This window comes from Marmota marmota, unplaced genomic scaffold (assembly GCF_001458135.2).
Source record: "Marmota marmota marmota unplaced genomic scaffold, marMar, whole genome shotgun sequence".
Classification (NCBI taxonomy): domain Eukaryota; kingdom Metazoa; phylum Chordata; class Mammalia; order Rodentia; family Sciuridae; genus Marmota; species Marmota marmota.
Window position 1 is genome coordinate 8,844,545 of NW_025999853.1, and position 27,802 is coordinate 8,872,346.

The 27,802-nt window shown below is 39.7% G+C and overlaps 3 long non-coding RNA genes across 3 annotated transcripts in view; 1 reads left to right on the forward strand and 2 right to left on the reverse strand.

The window, feature by feature from the left end:
* Positions 1–27,802, reverse strand: part of LOC107139957 — a 167,053-nt gene that overhangs the window by 121,179 nt on the left and 18,072 nt on the right. The gene's annotated exons all lie outside the window — the stretch shown is intronic.
* Positions 1–27,802, reverse strand: part of LOC125616757 — a 53,895-nt gene that overhangs the window by 17,344 nt on the left and 8,749 nt on the right. Inside the window, exon 2 of the long non-coding RNA XR_007347504.1 lies at positions 5,101–5,156. This is a non-coding gene — a long non-coding RNA (uncharacterized LOC125616757). The remainder of the gene's footprint in view (positions 1–5,100; positions 5,157–27,802) is intronic.
* Positions 12,182–27,502, forward strand: LOC125616767. The gene is made up of 3 exons (XR_007347508.1): positions 12,182–20,996; positions 22,907–22,911; positions 27,491–27,502. It is a non-coding gene; the product is annotated as an uncharacterized LOC125616767 (long non-coding RNA).

Sequence of the window (27,802 nt, forward strand, 5' to 3'; positions counted from 1 at the left end):
GTTCTGGGACGGTTCCGGGAGCCGGAACTCGGCCGCCCCGTGCTCGGTGTTCGCTCCGATAAGATCAGGTTCTAAGAAGCACCCAGGCACTGAACCCTAGCAATCTGTCTGCAAGCCGCAGGCGAATTGCAGCCTGAAATTACCTGTTCTATGGCTGAATGAGCTGCGGTCAGTCGAAAACAGGGATGGTGACGTCAGCTTTCCAACATGGTGGCTGCTGGCCTCCTCTGTGGTCTGACCGGTGTGGAGAACCGAGATGGACCGCTTCCTTCCCCCGTCTCGAACCCAGAATTCAGCCCTGAGTACGGTGCTTGCACGGCTGGCAGAAACTGCAGCGCTGTATCCCTGCGTCACTACCTCCTCGTTTCCTAGCGCGCGCTGCAGACTCTAGCCGCGGGGCGGTTTGCTGAATAAGCAGTGTTACCCCTCCGTGTGACAAACCTCTCGCGTTTGAGTCCCCGTAGCCGATCCTCGTGCGATGGAAATCCTTCCTCCAGGTTCCGGAGCACCCCACTATTGCTGGAAATTCCTAACAAGATATCCTTTAGCCGTCCTGACTTGTCATACTCCCACACAGTGAAGCAGCACACGGGGGGCAATGCACTCCCCTCGCCGCCATCTTCCTTCCCCCTCACTGATGACTTTTCAATGGAAACAAAAGAATCTAGAGGACAATGGATTGTTACATGTATAATAGTGAAAGTAAGTTCAAAAATGTACATGAAGGTAAAGATTTCTACTTCGGGGAAGGCTAAATAGATATATTTTAATAATTTTTATCTCACAGAGTACTGCTGAAATATTTAGGAATGATATGCACAATAAATATAAGAAGACTAAGAGATGGAAAGAAGGGAGACTGACTAAGGACTTTGAGATCTAAGAAATAGCATGCTGATGAGTTTCTTGGATTTTTTTGTTTTCAGACTTTGTGATGAAGAAGTCAACAACCTGGAGGCACCAACAGGCACAGTCAGTAAAAGCCTACTCTCTCAAGTCAAGGGACCAGGAAAGGAGCAACCTAAGAAGACAGAAAACCTTTAACAGTTAACTCCTCTACACCATCCAAATAGAAAGCATAAAATGGTGGCTCCAATATTACCTAGGTAACAAAGGTCATTTGGTGGGAATAGACTTCTACCATTACTAGGCTGTTAATGAAGTACTTCAGCCACTCCTTCCCCCAGTTTGGGGGACTGTGTGCCATAGTTTGCACCTTGAATGTTCTCCAAAAGCCCATGTGTTGAAGGCTTGGTCCCCAGGCGACGGTGCTGTTGGGAGGTGTGGAACATTTTGGAATGGACCTAGTGGAGGGAAGTTAGGCCACTGAGCATGTGCCCTTGAAGGGGCTGTGGGGACCCAGCTTCTCCTGTCTCTCTCTCTGCTTCCCAACTGCCATGAGATGAGGAGATCTTTGCCACATGCCCTTGCCATTATGGACTGTGCCACCAAAGGACCAAAGGCAATAGGGCCAAGGTCCCCTGGACTAAACTCTCTAAATCCATGAATCAAAACAAAACCTTTCTTCCATATAAGTTGATTATTTCAGGTATTTGTTTCAACAGTGATACAAAAATGAGTAGGTAGGCAGGCATTCTATTCCTTCTAGGTAGCAGCATTGCCTCTCCTTTGATGTAAGTGGAGATCTGAAGGGAACCTTGACTTCTACCCCATATGGCAGTACTAAGGGATGGTATCACCTCTCTGACTAAAGTCAAAGGAGGCCAGTGAGAAATCAGGACCTGCACCACTGTTTTAGTCAGCTTTTTCACTGCTGTGACCAAAAGATCTGACAAGAACAATTTTAGAGGAGGAAAAGTTCATTTGCCAATCATGGTTTCAGAGGTCTAGTCCGTATATGGCCAACTCCATTGCTCTGGCCCAAGGTGAGGTAGAACTAATTATGGTGGAAGCACATGGTAGAGGAAAGCAGCTCAGGACATGGCAACAAGAAGCAGAGAGAATGAGCTCTGGTTACCAGGAACAAAACACAAACTCCAGAGACATGCCCCCAGTGACCTACTTCTTACAGTCACACCCTACAGTTACACCCAGTTAATTCCCATCAGTGGATTAATCCACAGATTAGGTTAAGGCTGTCATAACCAACCACTTCACTTCTGAACTTGCTTTCATTGTCTCACACATGATCTTTTGAGGGACACCTCATAAATAAACCATAACAACCACTAACCAGAAGAGGATTTCTCTGTTCACAGTGTCAGTGAATGTAATGTGGGAGAAGTAATGAGACACTACTACCTCTACCAGCCAAGAAGTCATCAATAGAGGCTGAATTGGGGGTTATTGAAACCCTCATGCCCACTTAGAAAGAGCCAGAAGCATTGACCTTAAGTGTTGACAGAAAATTAACGTGAAACTTGGATTTGTACTCTACCAGGCATTGCTGGGCATGGTAATCTGTAATCCCAGGTATTTGGGAGGTTAGGCGCAAGAGGATCACAAGTTCAAGACCAGCCTAGATAATTTAGAGAGACCCCATCTCAAAATAAAATTAAATTAAAAGCTCTGAGAATGTAGCTCAGGGGTAGAATTCTTGCATAGCAAGCACAAGGCTCTGGGTTCAATCCCGAGTACCACACACATGAAAAACAGCATAACTACTTCACCAGGAAGTAAAGAAGTTCTGTTCTTTTCTTCCCTAGTCGAAGAAGTTTCAGAGAAGGTAGCTGAAACCAAAGGTTTGAATAAGACAAAGTCTCATAACATAAAGCTCAAAACATTCAGTTTTCAATCAAAAATTCCTTTTAATTCCAAGAACCCATGAAGGTCTAAAACTGAATGAAAAAGTACTCAATAAATAACAATGTCAAGATACTAAAGATGTTAGAGTAACCAAAACCGATCTAAAACCAGCTATCTGTGAAGTGTTTCAACAAATGTCTGTGAGCAGACTCTAAACAAAAATGTTATAAATCTCAGCAAGAAAAATAGAAACTTTCAGAAGAAAAATAGTCTCAGTAAAGGAACAGAAGTTGTAAAGAGGAAACAAATGGAAATTTTAGGACTGAAAAATGCAAGTGAAATTTAAAAAAGAAAAACTCAATGGCTATCTTTAAAAAAAGAATGAGGGCAGTAGTGTGTAAAGGAACAGAAAATGAAAGTATCAGTGAACTGGAATATATAACTGTAAAAATTACCCACTTCAACACAGAAGGAAAATTGATTTAAAATAAGTAAATAATAAATAAATAGACCTTCAGAAAGCAATGGGGCTATAAAAAAATATCCAATATAGATATATCTTCAGAGTTCTGAAAGGAAAGGAAAAAGAAGGTATTCATTTGCATGCCTTTTTATGGGAGAGAACCTCTAAAATTTGGCAAAAACAACAGCAACAATAAACATACACCTACAGATTCAAGGAGCTGAACACAATCTAAATAGGATAACTCTAAAGAAATCTACTCCAAGGCAAATCATGCTCAAATTTCTGAAAACTAAAGACAAAAAAAAAAAAATTGCAAATGCACCGAGAGACAGCTGGAAATTACAGGAAGAAAACTAAGTGAAGAAACCGCAGAGGCCAGAAGTGGCACAATATTTTTCAAATGATAAAATACGTCAATTCTAAATGTGCAGGCACCAAACAACAGAGATGCAAAATTCGAGAAGCAGACAGGACAGAAAGGAGAAATGGACAAACAGGCAAGTAGAACATGAGACTTCAACAAAACCCTGTCAACAGCTGGTGAAGTGACAAAAATTCAGCAAGGAGGCTGAAAACCATTACCAGTTAGGTCTAATCAATATTTTTTGAAAACTCCACCTAAAAAAGCCAAATATAAAATTTTTTTGTGTGTGTCCCCCAAAGCTATACTAAGATAGACAATGTCCTGGGCCATAAAACAAATCTCAACTAACTTCGAAGAACTGAAATCATAGAGTGTGTTCTCTGACCATGATGAAATTATACTAGAACTTAATAACAGAACAATACTATTAAAATCTCCTAACACTTGAAAACCAAACAACAAATTTATAAATACTGCCCGAGTCAAATAAGAAGTCTCAAAGAGAATTAAATACTACTTTTAAATTAATGAAATTAAAATTATGTCAAAACATGTGGGGCACACCTGTAATAGTACTGAAAGAGAAACTTATAGCACTAAGTTTACTGATTGGAAAAGCAGAAATGTCTCAAATTAATAACCTGAGATTCTCCTAAAGAACCTACACAAAGAACAAAATGATTCATTGGCATGCAGAACAGAGAAAATAATGAAGATAACTGTGGAAATCAGTGGAATCAAAAACAGAAAAAAAAATATAGGAAGCTGATTAACTAAATATATGGTTCACTGGAAAATTCAACAAAGTTGACAAACCTAAGCAAAATTTGACAGAAAGAGAGAGAAGACACAAACTGTCAATATTAGAAATAAAACTGAGGATGTGACTATAGACCTTGCAGACATCAGAGAGATAACAAGAATAGCTGTGAAGAACTCCACAACATAAATTTCATAATTTATGTGACATGAACCTGTTACCTAAAAGTTACAAATACTCACAAGCTACTCAATATAAAATAATTTGAATAATTTACAAATAAGCAATTTATTTCATAATGTTGAAACTTTCCCAAAAGGAATCATTATGCATAAATGGTTTTACTGAAGAATTATTTCAAGTATTTAAACAAAAATTAACACCAATTCTGCATGATCTCTTCCAGAAAATAGAAGAGAATATCTTTCCGATTTGTTTTATGAAATATTATCCTAATAGCAAAACTAGATGAAAGCAGCACAAAAAAGAAAACTACAAATCAATATCACTCATGAATATAGCTATAAAAACAATAAAATACTAACAAATAGAAATTATCAGCATACAAAAATAATTATAAACTCCCTGAGAAAACGAAGCTTATTCCAGTGATGCAAGGATGGTTCAATATTTAAAAATTAACAATGTAACTTCAAATTATTAGGGGATTAAAGAAAAATTCACATCAGCATATCAATCAATACAGAAAATGCTTTTTGACAAATAGTTTATTTTAAAAACTAGAGAGGGAACTTGCTCAACTTGATAAAGATAAAGAGCATCTATAAAAATCCTTACACTTACTGTTGAGCTTTGATGTCTTCTTCTAACTTCTTTTACTCAATATGGTGCTTCAAATTCTAACCAGTGCAATAAGACATAAAAAGAAAATAACAGACATATATCAGAAAGCAAATAATGTAACAATCTCTATTTTCAGGTGACATGGTTGTCTAGATAGAAAATGCTAGAGAATATCCAAAGAATCAGGTAGTTCAAAATATGAATACTATTTAAATACATTAGTAATGAACATATGAAAATCAAAATAAAAAATAAAATATCATTTACAATCACATAAAAATTTTAATACTTCAATATAAACCTAGTTAAGCATGTGATAAACTTATATGATGAAAATTACAAGATGCTCCAGAAAGAAGTCATAAAAGATCAAAATAAGCAAAGATAAGCCATGTTTATAAATGGACTCAATATCATAAAGATGTCAGTTCATTGCAAATTGATTTATTAATTTAATGCACTATCAAGATACTAGCAAGATTTTCTCTTTAGATCTAGGCAAGGTTATTCTAAAGTTTATATAGAGAAGTATAGGAACTAAACTAGCTAAAGCTCTTATGAAAAATGAATAGACTGAGAGGAATCAGTCTACTGGGTTGGAAGGTATTGTACAGTTACAGTTCTCAAAATCATGCCTACTGGCCGAGGGACAGATTCATAAATCAATGAAATAAAATAGAAAAACAAAAAACATACCCACAGGAATATGTCCACTGATTGTCAAAGTGGTAAAACATGTCAACAGAGATAAGATAGTCTTTTCAACAAAAGGGATTAAGTGGAAATCAATAGGCACAATATATGTTAACCTAAGTATCACACAAAATGTAAATTCAAATAGAACATGAACTTAGATGGAAAATGCAGAAAAACAAAGCTTTTAGAAAAAGATGAGAAAAAAATCTTGATGCTCATCTCATACTACACATGAAATCAATTTTAAACAGTCCATAGATCTAAGTGTAAAAGGTAAAATAGTTATGTCCTAGAAGACATCATAGGGAATACTTTTATGAGCCTGGGATATACAAACATGTTTTCAACGGTATTAAAAAACACTAACCATAGAGGAAAACTTAGACTCAATATACATTAAGAACTATATCCATAATAAAGCACCATTAGGAGAGTGAAAACTCACAGAGAATTTTACAATAAAAATATTTGATGAAGGACTCACATCCAGAATATATAAATAATTCCTTTGCATCCAGAAAAAAAGTCCAAACAATTGAATAATACAACTAAGTAATAGCATATGCAAAGCTCTAACCCTTTGTTCCTATTTCTTCAACTGTAAAAAGGATTTAGTTCATTTGTAGGGTTAATGTGAAGATTGAACTATTTTTTTGAGTGCTTCAATTAGTGCTTTATTGAGAATAAATGTTCCCCATGTATGTTAAATAAAATGGACATTGAAGGATTCAGTGTAGAAAGTAGGTTGGAGTTTCCAATTTTGGACAAGTAGTCTGAAACACACACACACACACACACACAAGTTATGGGCCACATAACATCTTATAAATGGCAAACCACATGTAAAACAATGGCCCCTTAAGACTCTAAGGAGACTGTAATAATTCCTCTTTCCTAGGGACATAATAGCTGCTGTAACTTCATAGCCTAGCACCTCTGTGATTGTGGTAATGTGGTGTGAAAAGTCTCGTGCACGGCCAGTGATACCAAAGGGAGGTGTGTAAGACTTGATAATGATGACCAGCAATTCTATGGTTTGTTCATGAATTTACTGCACTGTACTTCTTTATCGTTATTGTAGCATGTTCTCCTCTGTTTTAGTCAGCTTTTCATCACTGTGACCAAAAGACCTGACAAGAACAATTCAGAGGAGGAAAAGTTTATTTTGGTCCACAGTTTCAGAGGGTCAGTCCATGGTCGGCCAACTCCATAGCTCTGGACCTGAGAGGAGGCAGAAGATCATTGCAGAGGAAAGCAGCTCAGGACATGGCCACCAGGAAGCAGAGAGCGAGCTCTGCTCACCAGGACAACATATAAACCCCAAAGGCACACGCCAGAGACCTACTTCCTCCAGCCACATCCTACCTGCCTACTTACTGCCCTGTTCACCCATATCCACGGGTTGAGGTACCAATTAGATTATACCTGCCGCAGTCTGGCTGGGCACAATCAGGAGCCACTTGTCAAAAGAAACTAACTTTATTTTTAGAACCACACACGCCAAACAAAACAGCCTCATAAACTAATCATTTTATGAATTTCTGCATTGTCTCATATATGGGCCTTGGGGGTCCACCTCATATCCAAACTATAGCATTCTTCTATTATAAGCAATATTCCTGTAAAACTGTGTGACACGTTGGGTTGGCAGAAGCCTCATATATCCTGTGTTTGTCAAGTTTCTTTATCACCTCACTTTCTTTTGTGCTTGATTTGATCTCATGTTGTTTTTTTCATTATGGATCTAGGAACAATTGTCTACACTACACTACGCTACAATATATATAGTAGATTAGGTGTGTAGTAGCGTTACCATGTAGGCTCATTTAGTATGCTCCATGACATTCACACATTGAAATAACCTAATAATGCATTTCTCAGAATGTCTCCCCTTGTTAAGCACTGTGGGCCTGTATATACACACATGAGAGTCATAGTCACGTGGGTTTGCTGACTGGAACTCTGACACTGAACCATGGTCTTCCAGGGAAGTGTGTGTTTGAAGAGCATCTCCAGACCCTCTACAGCCTCTTTCCCATAGATAGAGGAAAGAACCCTGAGCTTCCAATCTCACTGGGAAGAAGAAACAGAAACATCTCCCCACTATGCAGACAGTGCAAAGTCAAGGACACGGAGCACTTTAAATAGAAGAGGAAATATAATTCAGATGTCTATTAAAAAGTCAATGGTGACCTTAGCAAGAGTAATTTCACTCTGGGGGGGTGGGAAAAGTGGTAGAAGGCATCCTTGAGTGGCTTAGGCAGGAATGGGAAGTGGGTGAATTAGGAAAGTAAGCAACACTGTACTTATGGAAAGCTCAGAAGAGAAAAAGAAAGAAAGAGGAGAGAATTGGGCTGAGAAGGAGGCTGGTGAAGGCTAAAGAGACCTAAGAGCAAGGAGAATGACAGGGCATCATCTCAGAAGGGCAGAAAAGAATGGCTTCAAGGACTTACATTCTCTGAAACCCTTTTCCCTGATTCCCTGTCCTGGTCTGACACCTGTAATCAGGAAGCTGACCCATCCACACTACACTCAAGAGGCTTTTTATTATTGTTTTTGATTGATCTCCTTTGGTGTTTGGAGATATATATATATATATATATATATACACACACACACACACACACACACACACACACACATATATATATATATTTTCAAATGCATTATCAAATCACTTCCTGCTCAGATATGCTGGGTGAAGCGTGGTTCAACTGGAAATATGCTGGGAGCCATTAGCCAAGTAGGTATGACAGTTTCCTTGCCAGCGTACCCCATGTTGCTTAGTGGAAGGACTCGTGGAAATAGGACATTTTGCAGTGACATTGCATGTAGGTGACCTTGCTCAAGGACCAGGGCGGATTAGGGTGTTCCCGGTTTAGGATAATCGGGTTTAGGGCGTTCCAGGTTTAAGATTATTCCTGCTGGGAATAGGGCGTATCCTGCTGCCTGAGTTCCCCTTGAGTTCTCACGGGATTCAGACAGTATTTTTTGGGAGATAGAAGCCCAGTGGAGGTGGATTTGGGCAGAGAACGTGGATTTCCCCAGAACGTGTTTGTAGACGGCTGGTGTGAGTTCGGGAATAAAGAGTTGCTGTTTGAATCTACAAGCTGTGTGGTGGCTCGTGATTGTGTGCCCAGCCAGACTGCGGCAGAAATAGATACGTGATTGAGGCTTAATTTATGCCCTGTGTTAACCCATTTTCAGTAGCTATAACAAAATGCCTAAGGCTAGGTTATATATATATTTTTTCACTAAGATTATATACATAAGATATAGATAGATAGAGATTACATATAGATATATACATATATATATATATATATTCCTAAAAGAAGAATGTTTATATTTTATGTGGCTATAGTTTGACCTTAAAAAGGAACAAAGGGAGTTGAGAAAAATAAAACAAGTGCTGTGTTTCTGGAGCTCTGGGGACAAATTTCTGTGATGGTCTTCATTGCCTCTCCTAAGATACTCTCTCTGGATTATAGTAGATGGGGTAGAAAGAGAAGATGGGAGGGGAGGGGAGGGGGGATAGTAGAGGATAGGAAAGGTAGCAGAATACAACAGTTACTAATAGGGCATTATGTAAAAATGTGGATGTGTAACCGATGTGATTCTGCAATCTGTATTTGGGGTAAAATTGGGAGTTCATAACCAACTTGAATCTAACGTATGAAATATGATATGTCAAGAGCTTTGTAATGTTTTGAACAACCAATAAAAAAAAAAAGATACTCTCTCTGGGACCTCACTCTGACCTGGGCTGAAGAGGAAAAAAGGGGAATGTGGATCCCTATACCCCATAGAATGGAATGGCATAGAGTCTTCTTCTATCCTGGCTCTAGTCTAACCAATTGGAGAGACACTCAAATCTTTGAAAAATGCATCATCAAATCACTTCCTGCTCAGATATGCTGGGTGAAGCATGGTTCAACTGGAACTAGACACGTGATTGAGGCTTAATTTATGCCCTGTGATAAACCATTTTCAGTAGCTATAACAAAATGCCAAAGGCTAGGTAATTTGTAAAGGAAAGAGGCCTATTTAGCTCACAGCTGTGGAGGCTGAAAGTCCAAGTTGCATAGCGCCAGGTCTGGTGAAGCCCTCCACCAACTGTGACTGCATGGCATCAGGGCAGATGGCCCCATGTGTGAAGGAGGAAGGGATCACAGAGTGGGAAAGGAAGCTGGAGATGGCATGGTTCTTTTATAACAACCCTCTTACTAAAACTCACCAGGATGGTAGGGAACTACCTCAGTCTCTCCAGGGATTTCCTATGAGGCCCAGCTTGAGTCCACCACCTCACATCACCAGACTGGGACTGAGCTGCCAGCACAGGAACCTGAGGGACACACTCAAGCCACATCCAAACCTGTTAATATCTGATGGTTTTCTGCTCTCTTTCAGCATAAACTGGCTGGGTTTTTTATAGTTATTATTTTCCAGAGATTTGCTTTCCTTATCCCATAACTGGTCATTATAGGACCCCTCTACTAAGCAGCATCTGGATACCTCATTTCCAAAACAAAAAACAAACAAAAAATTCCTTTTCAACTCTGAAGGAAACCCATTAAATGCACTGTAAAAGAGGATATTCAATAATGTACCAAAAATTTTTCACTGTCAGTATAGGAAACAGAGCTGGGTATACTGGGTAAAGGCAGCAGTAACAAACAGCAATTTTTAAGCCTTTATTTCCTTGGGTCCCGAAGGCTATTAACAGTGTATAAATAATTTCATGGTTGAATAGCATTTTTGGACAATGAACAGATTCTCAAAAATTGATTTTCTAGGGGATTGAAGCTTAAGGAATTGTAAGATTTCAAAACTACTTAAATTTCTCACCATTTGGTATGAAAATTTTCCTAAAAGATATTTCCCTGCCTAAAGACTTAGTACCACTGGACCACTTTTTCTTTTCTTTCTTTCTTGTTTTTCTTTTTTTTTTCTTCAGTACTGGGGACTGGACCCAGGGCTAGGCAAGTCCCCTACCACTGAGCTACGTCCAGGCCAATTGCCTTTCCTTAATGACTATGGTTTAGTTGTCTGGGTCTCTGCAGTGAAAGTCCCAAAGGATTCTAGGGCTTCTGGCCCTGGCAGTAAATGGCCCGAGGTGGCGGGGCTTTCCATTCCATTCTGTGTAGGCGTTCTCTCTTATATAAAGCTATAAGCTATAAGAACACATGGATTTCCAGTCTACAACAGATAAGCAGCATCTGGATAGTTCCCTGCTGGAGACAGGCTATGGTTGCCCCAGTGCCTGCTTCTGTCTATTTAGATAGATAGCAATCCTGTCTAAATCTCTGCTCAAAATCCACATAGGCTAAGTGTGAGACTCAGTGGTAAATACAGTGATAACAGTGACGGTGACTCAGAATTATGTTGCATTCTATAGCAATATACCATTGTCTCATTCCTTATGCCATTTCGTCCTCACAAAAAGCCCAACAGTTGTTGACCATCTGCTGTGTGCCAGACACAGTGCTAAGCCTGTCCTCCTCACTCCTTCACATAGGCACTCAACCAAGTTTTAACTGGTATCTGTGCCCATCACTGTGAGAAGCCCAGGGATACCTTAAGGACCAAAAAACTTGAGAATCTCTCCCCTTCATGTGCCTCATATGTTAAGGGACAGTTATATAAAAACCAACGAACCAAATAAATACATACATGAAGCAGCCAAAGGAAGAAGTATATGCAGAAAAAGAAAACAGGAAGAGAGTAGAGCTCTGGGGCAGCAAGTATGAGTTAGTTTAATCGAGATTGTTGGAGGAGCATTGAGGAAAGAAGACAGCATCTGAACAAAGACCTAAAGGATATCAGAGAATCATTAAAGCTGACTATCCGGGGGAAAGCATTCTGGTCAGAGAAAAGAGTAAGTGTAAAGGCACTGAGGTGAGTGTGAATAAGCAGAGGGAGCATGGGAAAAGAGTAGCATGAGGTGAGAGCCTAGGTATCAGAGGTCCTTAAGAGGACTTTGACTTTTATTTTGAAAAAGAAGAAAAAACATTGGAAGGTTTTGGAGCAGAGGAGTAGTAAGACCTGACGTTTAAACAGGATCACAGTGATGACTGCCAAGAACAGACAGAGAACAAGAATAGAAGAAGGGAAAATAGTTCGGAGGCTGTTGCCCTAATCCAATTGAGGTGATAGTTTGGACTAAGAAGGTTGTGCTGGAGATGAGAAGAGTGCCAATTGAGAAATGCTTTGCAAAATGAGTTAAGAGGATTTATACCAGGCACAGTGGCACAGGCCTGTGATCCCAGCAGCTCAGGAGGCTGAGGCAGGAGGATCCCGAGTTCAAGGCCAACCTCAGCAACTTAGCAAGGCCCTAACAACTTAGTGAGACCCCGTTTCTAATAAAAGATAAAAATGACTGGGGTGTGGCTCAGTGGATATGTGCCCTTGGGTTCAATTCCTGGTTAAAAAAAAAAAAAAGATTTGCTGATGGATCAAAGAGAAGAAGAGTTTGAGGAAAAAAGCATAATCAAGGACCCCTCCAAGATGTTTGGACTGATCCATTAAGAGGATGATCCATGAAAAGAAGTGGCAAAAATAATGGGAGCAGCATACTTGAAGGAAAAATATATGAATTTTGTTTTAGACATGTTGACTTTGAGGTTTTCATAAGTTCAAATGAATAACATCAAAGGGGCAGCCCCTGTATACCCAGGAGGACAGCAAAGAGATCTGAGCTTCAAGTCTGTTTTATATTTATCAACACAAACATTGCATCTAAAGCAATGGGTCTGGATGAGACCAACCGGACAGTGACTGAGAGCCCCAAGGACTAAGCTGCCCTATGCAGTCTGGTGGCCACCAGTCACCTGTGGTTGCTGAGCACTGGCTGTATGGCTACTCAAACTGGAGAGATGCAGGAGGTTAAGGAAGAGAATATGTGTATGATAGCATGGTTGGAGAAGCTGAAGGAGGGGACATATTCTGGGATTTCTGGGCTTCTTGCAATGACCACACAAACAAGGATAAAGGAATAATGAAATCCATCCTGACTTTCCTAAGCCTGTATGAACTGTAAGGCTGGGAGTATTGTGGATTTAGCTAGAAGCATTCAGGACCTCCACTTCACTCCTGCCCATCAGGGATAAAGGTCAAAGGCAAGGATGGGATCTTCTCTGGGGCAATCAGAGCTCTTTGGCTCCCTTTTTCAACCCCTCAGAAAGTTATCTGGGGCCAGGCATGGTGGCACATTCTTGTAATTCCAACAATTCTGGAGGCTGAGGCAGGAGGACACAAGTTCAAGGCCAATCTCAGCAACCTAATGAGACCCTGGGCAACTTAGCCAGATCCTGTCTCATAATAATAATCATTTAAAAAAAAAAAGTATTGGAGAAGTGGCTCAGTAGTGAAGAGCCCCTGCAGGTGGTTTTTATTATCCTCACTCTATAGATGCAGCTCAGAGATTGAGGTGATTTACCTAAATCCACAAGATTATAAAAACCAGAGCTAGCTATAGTCGTGCCCAGGTCTTGGGTTCTTGTTCTGGTGCTCCACACATGCAATACAATATGTGTATGTGTGCAGTGGGGGGTGTTGAATCCCTCCTGTGGTCCAAATCCTTGATGCAGTTATCTATAATCTTACAGCAACCTTCATTCTAGATATTACTATGACTATCTTATGGACAAGGAAAATATGCCCTAGAGAGGTCCATTCCTTCAACCACATCCTGGCTGCCATTAGCAGAGGTTGGTTTGACACCCCCAACCTCAGCCTGTTCCTTACACCATCCAGCTGCTTGCTCCCTTCCCATGGTCACGGCCTCATCTTCATCTGCCAGGCTCCATCTTACCTCCTTTGGCCTCCTAACCAGCCTGATGAGTCACCTCAATAAACGACTGAGAGATTGATTATAAAAATGGTCCTGATGGCACACACCTGTCATCCCAGTGGCTCAGGAGGCTGAGGCAGGGGGATCATAAGTTGAAAGCCAGCTTTAGCAAAAGTGAGGCACTAAGCAACTCAGAGAGACACTGTCTCTAAATAAAATACAAAATAGGGCTGGGGGTGTGGCTCAGTGGTCAAGGGCCCCTGAGTTCAATTCCCAGTACAAAACAAAAAAAGTCCCGATGGCCCGCATTACTCCCTTCCCTGGACCAGGCACCTTTGCCATGGAGCTTTGCAACTGTCTCCACCCAGAGATGAACCCTATTTCTCCACCCCTTGAGTCTGGGCTGGCTTTGTGATTTACTTTGACTGCTACAATGTGGCAGAAGTGAAATGATGCCAGCTCTCAGCCTGAGCCTCCAGGGGCCTTGCCAGTCCACTCTTTCTAGGATTCCTACCCTGCTGCCATGTGAGCGGGCTGGGCTGGTCTTTGGAAGAGCTGCAGACCATGAGAACAAAGAGGAGCTAGTCTGGCTGAGGCCACTTGAGATGAAGCCGCCTCCAGCAAACTCAGGACTGATTGGGAGGTAGGAATAAACCCAGCCAAGATCAGCAGGCCTGGCCCAAATCAGGAGAACCACATTGTCTACCCACCAACCCAGAGGCTGGATAAATGGTGGCTGTTTGTTAAGCCACTTAGTTTTGGGGCGGTTTGTTAGCAACAACAGTGAATGAATAGAGTTCTGTTAGTTTATTCTTCCCTTGCCATCACAGCTCTCTTCCCACCTCATTTCCCCAAGAATTGAACATTACTAAGAAAAAAAATTAAATCAGCAAATGATTTAAGGTTGCTTTGACTTTCAGCATTTCACCTTCTTGAACTATTTCTCAGAACACCTATTACAAACCTGTACACTGGAAGGAAATGGAGTAAGGTTTATAATTTTTTTCAGATTAGGGGTAGATGAGGAGGGATTGGAGTAAGGGAGATGGAGAGAAATGAACTTTATGGAAAGGACATTGTAATTGCTTTAAATTAATGATAATTTATTTTAACTGATAAATAAAAATGCAGAGATTGTGGTTACATTGTTTTGAGAAAGAACATTTTTCCCTTGAAATGGTCACTCAGGAGGAGAAGGTAGGTGAAAATGTGAGAAAATTAGGTAGAGAGAAGAGGAATGCAGATCTTGTGGAGTGTTAGGAACACACACAGACAGGGGTTGCAACCACCTAGCAAAAGTGCCGACACCTCCCACTGCAGCGCCCAGGACAGGTGCCATGAATGAACAGCAACACTCTTCCCTGCTGCTTCTAGATGCAGTTTTAATCTAGCAATTCACAAGTTAATCCTCCTCAGTCCAGTCAAATCTTGAAATGAAACCAATTGTCAAAACTGCTGAAGGGTCCTTACAAGCTTTCCTCACAGTCCACATGCACATGAAAAAAAGATTGGCTCTAGTAAGAATCAAGTGCAAGGTGAGTCATCAAGGACACAAAGCTGGGCTTCCTTGGGAAGGTGTGGCTGTCACAGTGAGAGGGCAGAAGACATTGCAAGCAGAGCTTGATGACAACTCGTTGCCTTAGTATCTCTCTCATTCTGCTATCTTCTATGGAAAGGGAACAGAGGGATTACCTTCCCTTGGAAAGTCAACTAGGAATCTCTTTTGTGTCTGTTCCCTGTTTAAAATAATTCCACTTTAAGACCCTGTGTTTTTCCTTGAGCATATGAAGATTTGTACATATAAAAACCAGTAGTTCAAGGAGGCAGAGGATGCTTCTGGACAAACCTTGGAGGACTTCTTGGAGGAAGTAGGCGGAGGTGGGGGTGGGAATAGATATGCAAAGGTAAGGAGATAGCAAAGGTAAGAGAGAGTGGACCCATCACTATAGGTTGCAGAGGGAAGGAACATAGGCACAAAAGCCAAACTAGAAAGAGTGAAGTCCCATTATAAAAATACCCAGGCTGCGATCTTCTTTAAAGCTGAAGAATGGCAAAAAGCCTGCTCTCTTTTCTCATAATGAATATCCACTCATTTAAAGTCTTACCATCAACACAAAATGCTTCACTTATATTACTTATTAAATACCCAGACACCCTACTGATAGGTCATTACAATTCCATGTTGCAGATGAGGAAACGAAGGCACTGAGAATTTAACTTGTCCGTGTAACTCAGGTACTAGGATTTATAACTAGTTATATGAGTTCATTTGGGGACAAGATCTATGTGAAACTTTTTTTTAATAACATCCCCTCCAAAAGAGGGACAGTATCTATCATGACCCTGGTATATATCAGGCACTCAGTAATCTTTGCTGATATCAGACCTCTCTGTCCTGCCTTCCCATGACCATCCATCTTCTCCATTATCCTTAAGTGGCCATGGAGTGCTGTTTATGAAGCTGTTTGGTGATAACCATCCTAGCAAAATGTGACTGGGCTGTTCAGTATACATCAGGCACAGCGCTAATCTCTTGATGCGCCTGGACACCCTCAACCATCACGACTGTGCCACTGCTGAGGCTCAGCAAAGCTGCCCACCTCCCCCAGAGTCACATGGCAGTTTGGGGGCTGGGTCCTCCTTCAAGGTTTGGCTGGCTTCAGTGCTCATATCTCTTTCCCTGGTCCCCTCCCCATCCAGCCCAAACACACACTCCTTCCCTCCTAACCTTCCCACCCCATTTTTGCAGAGATGCACCCTGTCATTGCAGCCCCCCAGTGACAGCTCGCTTCCTGACGGCTCCCCCACCGAGGAGGACGGATTTGCTAGGCTCTGGCTGGGCTGTTTTGTGCAGTGACCAAGGGCACACATTTTGTTAGACATTCGGCCTGAATAAGGCGCTCAGGCCTTTAGTCTGTGGCTGTGGCACAGAGAAAAGCTAACTGACCCAGAAGGGGATTGAACTTGTGACCTAGGCTGCAGAGCGACGGGCTCTAACCTCTGCAGGCTGCAGATGTAGCACCACCAGAGCTGCGCGATGGGAGACTCGCCTTGAATTTTAAATCCCGGGCCGCTTCTCCCTGCGCCCCTCCCCGTGGCTGCAGATTAAGAAACCGAGGTTCACGCAAGAGCGGAGAGAGGAGAAAATAAATCTCGATTGAAATTCATGCCTCTGGACTCGCGGCTCGGCCCGTTGAACCCCTCTCGCTTCATCTCTGCCACCTCCATTCTGTGATTTATTTCAGGCGATGGCCCTCTGTCTATGTGTAAAGGTCCCCCTGAATGCCTTCCCCTGAGGGCAGTCAATGCGTCCTTCTGAAGTTTAGCGCCAATGCCGATGTGCGCAAAGGGATGAAGAACGTACATTTTCAAGTCTCCCCAAAGCTTCCAGCCAAAAGGAAAAGAAAAAAAAAAAAGGAGAAGAAGAAGAAGAAAGTTGTCCATTCCCCTTTTTCAGCCCTCGCACTTCAAATGCTAATGAAAAGCGTGTTGTCTTGGGTCTTGAATAGGTCTAAAATGCTCTGGTTTGGAAGTATTTGCATACCCTCCTGAATAAAGAGGCAGCCAGCGGAGAGGATTAGAGCTACACATCAACCCCTCCAAAAGGAACTGACAGCGCTGAAGAAAATTGAGTGTCTCAAACCTGACTGTACAGGAGCGGGGAGAGGATGGCCTCCACACTCCTCCCTTCCTTCCCTCTCCCTGGAAAGAGTTTGGGGGATTTTTTTTTTTTTTGAAAAAAAAAATGCACATAATAGGAAAATAAGTGAGGGAATTTGCCAAAAGGCGGGGAGGGCTGTGTGGATCTTAACCTATAGTTCAAAACAACCGTGTATATGTTTAACTTTGCAAAACAGCACATGCCTAGGTTTTCAAGACCTGAAATTGCTTTGCATTTTTTATGTTTATGAATATTCCAATATCACTATTCTTTTAGATTTCAATGTAGCTTTTTTAAGTCATATTTTATGGTGACTGAGTCTTCCTTTGCTGGTTAATAAGTTTCTTCCTTAGTTATGATGTTATGATGAGAATCATCGTAGTTTTTTTTATTCCATTATATTCTTAGAATCCACCCCTCCGTGGGTTTTCAGACCCAAGATTATGTATAGCTTCATAGTTTTTCCTGTTTTGCCAATTTTTGAATTACCAATTTAGAATTCTATCAAAAGGGTGTGAATTTTTCAGTTTCCCTTCAAGTGTGTGAATGAATGTTCATTTTTAATATTTCAAATGAATATCATGAATATGAATATTAATGAGCATTAATGAATATCTAAGTTTCTAAGATTTTAACTTTTAAAAATAATTTAACATTTCTAAATTGATTTTTTTCCCCCTGTCCATTTCTTTGGTCAGTAGTGAGGATTAGACTTAATTCGTTTGTCTGCTTAATTATTCACTTTTTTTCTTTGATGAATTGCTTAATCATGCCTGTTCACACCCATTCTTTGTCCATTTATGCATTGGAGTGTAGACTTCTTCTATAAAGTGGAATAAGCCTTTATAAATTATAACTTGAGCACTTCAGATGCAAATATATTGTCCCTGTCTGTTGTTACCTTTCTATAGTCTTACTCTTAATTTTTGTGTAAGCATATTTGAATCTTTATTTTTTTCCAACTGATCTGTTTTGTTGTGATTCCAACAACTATTTTACATGGAATCAGTATTCCATGTAAAGGTGCTGTGGAGATGGTGGATCAAATGATCCTGAGGCTGAAGGTGGAGGGATTAGTAAAGGGCATGAGACACCTTAAGGAAAGAATCCAAAACAGCACATCCTTATGCTTGGGATCCTGGATTCCATGATGTACCTGCCCCGCTTTGTCCTGCTATGGAACTTGGCAATCATCAGCCCCTTGAATACTTCAGGAGAGTGGATTCCTGGCTCTCAGGAAACTGTCCCACAGACAGCAGTGGCAAAGACTCTTTTCTTCATCCATGCTTTTACTAACATGACTTTGTTTTACTAACATGACTTTGCACGAAAGAAGTCAACCACGTTGCATGAAAAAGAAACATTTGCTGCTTATAGTGAACTGTATTAAAAATCCTTTGGTTCTTTACTTCCTAAAATGAAGTGTGTTATCAGGTTGTGCAAAAAGCCCATTAGATTTATCCCAAACTTGTGACTTTAGAGCTTTATAGGTGAATTGGGAAAATTTCCAAATTTAAAAAACAAATAAATTAGGCATCTCACCCTTTTGAAATTAGGGTTGCATTTTCTATTAGGAAAGTTGGATGATACAAGAAATTCATTTTCCTCCTTATTAAAATGACATAGATCAGTTTATTTTTAAGTAATGTAGGATTGAGACACTTTCTGAGTTTTGAAATCGTTGTCCTAAGAGATCTTTTAAAGCAGGACAGACAGACAGACAGACAGACACACACACACACACACACACACACACACACATACACACCTGTCAATGTGTAGGTACAGTCTTTTGTTTAAAACATAAAAGTTATTTAAAAACTTCCCAAAACTATTACTTTGTGAATTTTTGTATATCATAAACATTATGTCCTATATTTTTTAAAAATTTTCTCAAGAGGATTTTCATTTCTTCTTATAACTGCCAAACATCAATCCAAGAAAGTGTAAAAAAAGGGAAAAAATTACATTGAGAACATCTCCATGTTGATATCCTAGACTCCACACCATTCCCCATCTTTGTCCTGCTAAGTTTTTATAAAGCTATATTTATTTATCCTCTATCTACTATTTCTCTATCTGCCATCTATTTACCTATTCATTTATTTTATCTGTAAATTGTTCTATTGGGTGTGTGCAGATCAGTACACACTCACTGGGTACCTAGAGTGTACATTTTCCTACTAGGAACATCAAGGTCATCTTGAATATAATTAATATTCAAGAATATAGAATATCTCTTGCTCTCAAGGAAATTCAAAGATAAATTACAATAAATGGTAGTATAGGCTACATACTAAATCAGTGGTAAAAGCAAGAAATATATAGTAGTGATGCTCATTTTGTAGCCCATGGGCTGGTACATCTCTAAACTGTTTTGGTCTGAGATAATATAAATTCAGAAATGAAGAATATACATTTAGAAACTTTTCTAGATATTTGACAGATTCATTTTATGCTTATTGAATGGAATAAATAACTGGCCTTGTATTTTGTATGGCATTTAAAAAAAAATCTTTATTCTAGTACAGGTTATTGTTACTGTATCTTGCAGGAGCTTAAAGAATATGATTGGTAACTTAAAACTCTAGCCTGGTCCTTTACCTAAGCAACCTTGAGGCAGAGCACATGCATACATAGATGCACCTTTCCATAGAAAAAAGAAAAATATTCTGCAGAGGAATAGATGTGGATTCTCCTTACCCTTGGTTATCACCAGGAAAGGATGCTCTTCCTCAGAAGACCCTGCTTCTTCCACCTGCCTCAGAAGGTATCTTCTACTGTTATATCTTTGGAAACTGATATCTCTATAGAGTTATCCGTCATCACCATTCAATCTTGAGGGCTTAGTAACAAAGAGTAAAAGTCACATTTCCTGCTAAAAAACAAATGTCTTATGAAAGGCTTCAGAAAAAGAAAGTTCAAAAATGTATGAAACTTTAAAAAGATACTGTCAGAGTCTGTTATATGAGTTTTCAAACATAATTGGATAGATAAATCACTCAAAGGGCAAATTTCCATTTCCATATTTGTATGAAAAACTCCTCATAAAGCAAAAGAAAATGGCTGAAAATCTAAATTTTCATGAGATATGATATCAATAAATATTAAAATTGTATTTTACTATATTACAGATATATAATTTTAGAACATACATATGTTATTTAAAATGTAAATGATTATGTAATTTTATACAATAGTGATGTCGATCTACATTTATGGAATTTTAGTGTCAATAGATCATCAATGTTTCACTAGGCATTTTACAAAATGTATTACATGAAAATGTTACAAATGATTATAGAAAAGAAAAAAGGCTCCTGTTATAAATAAGTTTGGATAGATTTAAAATAGATAAATTTGTTACTGCTGGATTTCAGTCTTTCTCAATATTTTGTGAATAAGGGACCTCTGCACTTTCATTTTGAATTGAGCCCTCAAAAAGATGCCCTGGGGAGGTTTAATGTGAAGATAAATTTTGCACAAAAATCTGAAGGAAGCAAGAGGGAGACTGAAAATTCTTGTAAGAAGAGCATTCAGGCAGAAGGAAAAGCAAGTGCCGAATCCCTGGAGTGGAAGCCTGCCCGCTTGTTCTAGGAACAGCACAGAAGTTTGAGGAAACGAATCAAGGAGGAGAGGAAAAGTAGCTGAGATCACTGGGTAGGACATGGGAGAAAAGGGGACTGGGTTAATCTAGCTGTCCTCTGAGTGAAGGAAATCTCCAGGAGGAAGGACAAGAGCACAGGAGTGACATGATTTGATTTGCCTTTTAACAGGCTCAACTTTGCCACAAGATTGAGAACAGACTCCAGCAGGGGCAGAGGGTGTGGATAGGCCACAGCCGGAGATCACTTAGCTGTGGTCCACGTAGCACACAAAGAGGGCCTGGACCAGAAAGTAGCAGTGGCCCCTCTTATTCAGGATAAGTTCTTTGTAGAGATACGTGCTTGGACTACGAAGAGAATGACTCTCAAAGAGTGACAGGAATGGGCTGTTTCAGGTGTGTAGTTTCAATTTTAGATCTCAACAACCCTCAGTCTTGGTATTTAGAATTTAGCACCTGGAGACATGAGCTATTGACTGAAGTTTCTAAAGGAAGATGCACCTCTACCGAGGAAGTTTGAATTCTATCAAGGATTCTCCCTGGGATTATTCACCTCCTTTTCCCCTGTCCTCTCTCCCTATGTTCTTTCCTCCCCTCTTTTCAGTCTCCTTTGCTTTTTTGCAGGAATCTGAATTCAGATCCAAGGAAGCTTTCTGCATTGTGCAAAGTCAGAGAGAACGACAGATGACTCACCTCAGGGTTTTTTTTTTGCAAATGAGTTCACCAAAAGTAGCAGAAGTGGGTTTTGAGGTGCTCTTGTGTGTAGTTAATTCGCAATGTGAATTGTGCAACATGCCCTCATCCCTACGGATCTCTATTTAACCTCTATTGCATCGTATCATAACTTATTTATTCAGACAACTGTCTACACAACATAGATTGACACCTTAAGGGACAGGACTGGGTTTCCCAAATCTGGAAGCATACAGAATATCTATTATATGCAAAAATGTTGGTGATTCCAGTAAACAGAACTGCAGTGTGGTTAAGAGAGTGGGTCTGAAGAAAGAATGCCTAGACCTGACATTTGTTTCTATCACCTACCAGATTTATGACTAGAGACAAGTTTTTCACCTCTCTGACCCTCACTTTCTACATCTGTAAGTTAGATATATGAGAATTTCTTTTTGGGTGTTTCAAAGAGGTTTAAATATGCAGCCCTTTGTATAAATTATATAATGTCCTGAAACATCATCCTCCAGACATCTGTGAACAAAGTCCCTGATCTCCTTCAAGAATCTGCTTGAACATCATCTTTTTGAGGAACTGTACAGTGACTAGCTTCATAAAATTGCAATGCCCTCCACCCCTACCTGGCCTCCCAATTCCTTTGCCCTGTTCTGATTTTACCTTTTTTTTTTTACAGCAGTTATCATCTTCTAACATCATATAGAATCTACTTATTCATTGTGTGCTACCAACTAAGTTGAAAATTCAATATTTGGGTTTTAAGGAAATTCTGCTTTAAACTGATTTGTCTGATTACCTGTTTCATGACTTAGGGACATGTGAGATTATCATGAAATGACTGAGGTTGGCTTCATCTAAAACAAGACTTTGAACACTAAACCTAATTAACATTTGTTCCTGAAGAGCTAAAAAAAAAAATACTTCCAAAGATATTTGAGTGCAGGGTAATTTGCAAATGTTAGTCTCAAAAGTTCTAGTTAGACTTACATTTTGGTTTTAGCTGACTAACTACTTGACTAACCCTTTTGAAAATAATAACTATAAGCTGTGGAAAGACTGTAAGAAACAATTATCTAAAAGCACTGGAGAGTCACCCCAAAAAAGTATACTCTGGAGGGGGGCCAGGGACCAGTGATTGAGGAAAGGAAGTGACATTGGGTAGACTATTGTTTTTCTGGTCAGCCATAGTGTCACTTGCTTGAAGACAAGGAGGATAGATTTCTGAGCAATTACAGAAAATGGAACAAGAGAAGGGATTCCCTGGATGAAGACAGTAGAGAGACACAGAGTCTTAAATTCTGTGTATCAATAAACTCTGCCCAAATCTCTGACTGACCTCCAAACTTATGTGGGGCAAATTCAGCTGAAGTTCAAAGATCTGACCAATCTAAATTTTACCTGCTGCCCAATGCAGGGAAACAGAAGTTTGAAGTTTGAGTTCAGTTCAGCTTTGGCATAACGAATAAAAATCAACACTATGCAGAGTCTTGACAATGTATCATTCTCAATTTCCAAAATTTTCAAAATTATTTGGCATTTAGAGAACTAGAAATATATGATCATAGTAAAGAGAAGAGATAGTCAATGGCAACTGAAGTGATCCAGATTTTGAAACTATTGGAAAATAAATTTAAAGCAAATATTACATATTGATAGCAAATTTCAGCAGGAAAACAGAAACTACAAAATTTGAATGGAAGTTTCATAAGTGAAAAATATAATGAAAAGTTACTGGCTAGGTTCAACATCAGATTGGAGATGAAAAAAAGAGAGTCAGGTTAGAGATAATATAAGTATTCCAATATAAATAAGTATTCCAATATAAATAACAGAGCTTCAGAGACCAGTGAGAAAATATCAATATAATATCAATATGTTTCACATACATGTAATTAAAATGCTAGAGGAAAGGAGGGATAGAAGAGGTCATAAAATTTTTAAAGACATAACAGCTGAAATTTTTCCAAATTTGGTGAAAGGCACAAATTTACAGATTCAAGAAACTCAGCAAACACCAGGAATGACTATTGACGTCTCATCAGAAATAATGAAGGTCAGATAATACTGGAACATCTTTAAAGCATTGTCAGAAAAGTCACTGCCAACACAATGATTGTTATTGTGAAACGGAAAAAAACAAACACTGTTGAGTTGTGTACCTACCAACAATATTCTTTAAGAATAAGGGCAAAATAAAATGTTTCAGTTTTACAAAGCAAAACAAAACCAGAATTAATCAGTGGCATACCTGTACTACAGAAATGCTGAAGAAAATTATTCAGGCTAAAGGAAAATTGTTTTAGTGAGTTTATTCACTGTTGTTGTAAGTACAAGACCTGCCAGGAACAAGTATTAAAAAATTTCTGTTGTTGTTGTTGTCAATAGACTTTATTTATTTATCTGTGGTGCTGAGAATCGAACCCAGTGCCTCACACATTCTAGGCAAGCGCTCTACCACTGAGCCACAACCCCAGCCCCAGACAGGAACAATTTTAAGGAAGAAAAGTTTATTTGGGGGCTCACAGTTTCAAAGGTCTCAGTCCATAGATGGCTGACTCCATTCTTTGGAGCCTGAGGTGAGGCAGAACATCATGGTGGAAGAGTGTGGTAGAGGAAAGAAGCTGGGGCTGTGGAACCAAGAAGTGGGGGACAGGGGTATAAGAGAAGAGAAGAGAAGAGACAGAGACAATGCAGACCAGGAACAAAATATATACCCCAAAGCACACTCTCAGGAACCCACCTCCTCCAGCCATACTCTACCTGCCTACAATTACCACCCAGTTAATCCTTATCAGGAGATGAATGCACTGATTGGATTGAGGCTCTTATAACCCAATCATTTCACCTCTAAACTTTCTTGCATTGTCTCCCACATGAGCTTTCTGGGGGACACCTCCCATCTAAACCATAATAAAAATGATGCCACCTGGAAGCATGGAGCTCTGGGAAATAAGAGGACTGAAAATGGTGAACACAGGGATAAATACAAAAACACTCATTTTTCCCCTTCAATTCTTTAAAAATACCTCGGTCTATCCCCCACATTCTAACATTGCACAATCAAGAATCTTCCGTTACCTGGTAATCATATTTGTATCATTCTAAATTCTGTCGACAGCGTTAAGGAACTCTGAGTCCAATTGTCCTAAATCCTGTCAGTTCAGGAGTGTAGGCAAGTTTACTAAGCTCTTTGAGGCTCATTTGCTTCATCCACAGGATTCAAATAGAAATGTCACTGAGACAGACATCTACTCAAAAGACTGAAATATGTAATATACCTACAACAGTGCCACATGGAAGACATGGAAAGCATGTTTTATTTTCTTCTTCCTTATTCCTAATTTTCAAATGCCAAAGGACATTATCTTTAGATAATGGCCCATTATCTTACTCAGGGATGAATTGACTGTAAGCTAATAAAAGGCGCTCAGCGCCTAGCAAATGCGAGGCCCTGGGTTCGATCCTCAGCACCACAGAAAAATAAATAAATAAATTAAGATATTGTGTCCAACTAAAAAAAAATAGATATTTTTTTAAGTTTGTTGGAATTAGCTGAACTGAAAAAAAAAAGTGTGGGAAGTGCAGAGCATCACAATGCTTGCTTCTTCAAAAGGAAAATTGGGTCCCACTGAGCCTCACTGGGAAGGAGCCAAGGGCTGCTGACATCCACCCATTTGTTTCTCTGTGGAGTGGCAGCTTTGTTTCTGCTTAGCCATTCTGCCTCTCTTTTTTTCTTTTCACTTGTTTAAAATTTGTTCTTTTTTAGCTATACATGACAGTAGAGTGTATTTTGACATTATATATACACAGAGTATGACTTATTCTAATTAGGACTTATTCCCATTCTTATGGAGTTACACTGGTTGTGTATTAACATATAAGGATAGGAAAGTTAGGTTCAATTCACTTTACTGTCTTTCCCATCTCCCCTCCCCTTCATTCCCCTTTGTCAAATCCAGTGAAATTCTATTCTTCCCCTCCCTCCCTTCCTCGTTGTGGCTTAGCATCAACATATAAGAGAGAACATTTAGCCTTTGGGGTTTTTTGGAAGTGGCTAATTTCACTCAGCATGATAGTCTCCGGTTCCATTCATTTACTGGCAAATCCATAATTTCATTCTTCTTTATGGCTGAGTAATATTCCATTAAGTATTTGTGCCACATTTTCTTTATCCATTTATCTGTTATAGTCTTCCCCTCTTTCAATCCAGTTTGTGTCTAGCTCTGGCTAACCACTGGACTGCCTGCACCCTCATGGGATTTGTACTCTTAAGAGAGAGAATTTAGTTGATTGCAGGTCAACCACTAGATTTTCTAACATTGTTTCAAGTATCCTTTCTCATTCAACCAAAGGCATACTATGGTCACTTAGCTTCCAGAAAAGAGGATTCCATAGAAGAAACCACATGGCCCATGTCTTAGTCAGTCTGGGTTGCTATAACCAAATGCCATCGACTGGGCAATTTATTCATTAAATATTTGTTTCTCAGATGAAGGCTGTGAAGTCCAAGATCAAGGTGCTGGCAGATCACAGGTGGCCATCTTCTGGTTTCTAATTATGTCCTCACATGTTGTATTCAAAAGGAGATGGGGGAGAAGGAAGAGATAGTCTCTTCCTCTTTTTTTAAATGGCATCAGTCATTATAAGGACCCCACACTCATAGCCTAACCTTACCCTGAGTACCTCCCAAAGACCAGTCCTCTATGTACCATCACTTTGAGGGTCCACAGAATCATTCATCCCATAGCAGCCCATCACCCCTACTTTCCACTCCATGGATATTGGCTATTTTCTTTACATTGGGAGGGATGTGAATGATTTACTTTCTCAAAAAGCATTTCCTACCCCCTTTATTTCCAGAAAAGAAATTTCTGCTTTCCTAAGAGAACTGTTTTATTTCCAATCTGAAAAAACTTCAGTATTTTGACCTTCTCCATTTTGACCTTCTCCATAAGAAGACATCTTTAAAAATGTTCAAGCTTACATTCTCCCAAGAGACAAAGCCTTGCAGGCTTATTTTCTTATGTATTGCCCTGACACTTTATTTATTTATGTCAGCTTACCATTGCCACATATACTCTATTCCTCGGTGGGGCGGTGGTAAGCCACATTGAATGCTTTGCATTCCAAGTATCCCATTCTCTTCTCATCAAATCACAGCTGTCCATATTCCAATGCTGGTTGTACCCCCCCCCAGAAAAAATCACTCCAAGATGGTTATGGCCACATTGACAAATTCAAATGGAGATTTAAGGAACTATCTGGCAAATTTTATCAATTTCAGCAGCCATACCAGATAATTAAGGCAAGAGGAAAAATATCTGTTTTTCTTCTCAAAGATTTGTCTCTTGGTTTAAATTGTTCGTATCACACAGTTCACATCTCTCCTGTGCTTGATGGACATGCCTCTTTTTTTTTTCTTAAGCTACAGAAATAGGCAGATTAGTAATTTTTCAATTCTCAGTCACCACTTTTTCATAGGAAGGGGAATTTCATGGGTGAAATTATTCATTCTGGAGTACACAAAACCAAAATTACATCTGGCATTTTACTGGATGAGAAAAAAGGTTACATGGGAAAGCTCTATACCCGATGCAATTTTATTTTAGTGTTCCTCTGTAGCTTGACCCCTTCCCTCTTAAGTAATGTGCTTGGTTTTGAGATAGGTTAATTTAATCAGAGCTCTACTTTCTTTTCTGAAGGCATTGGTAGAGCTGGCTCAGAGTGACCAAAGCCGATGTATTATTGAGCAGTAGCCATGATCAGATCATTTATCAGTCTTTGCTTGGGTGCTGAGCTAACTAAGAGAATGAACCAGATAGCAAGTTCCTGTGAAAGTGGGGAATGATGCCTCCACTCATTACTGGAAGGTCATCTCCACACCTGCCACAACCAGTGGAGTAGGTAGGTAAAAAGAGAACGTGCTACATTCCTCCCACCAACCCAGCCCCAGTCACACACTCCATACCAGAATCAAATTCGGCATGAAATGTAGAAGTTATTGCCCCCATTGCTTACAAGTCCTGTTTGACCCCAAATCTCTCAAATGCTAACTCTGTATTTGCAAAAAGAAAAATTGGGTTGGCTATCATTTTCCATCCAGGTGCTTAAGTAAGCTTTTCTTCTTGATGTTGTTACGAAACGGCACAGTCAAAGGGAAGAATGGAGAAACACTCCTGCATGGGGTTACCAGAGTATTATTAAAGGGAAGGAACTGCTTGGCATCAAAGGTGGAGACTTACAATGCCTGTATAATGTT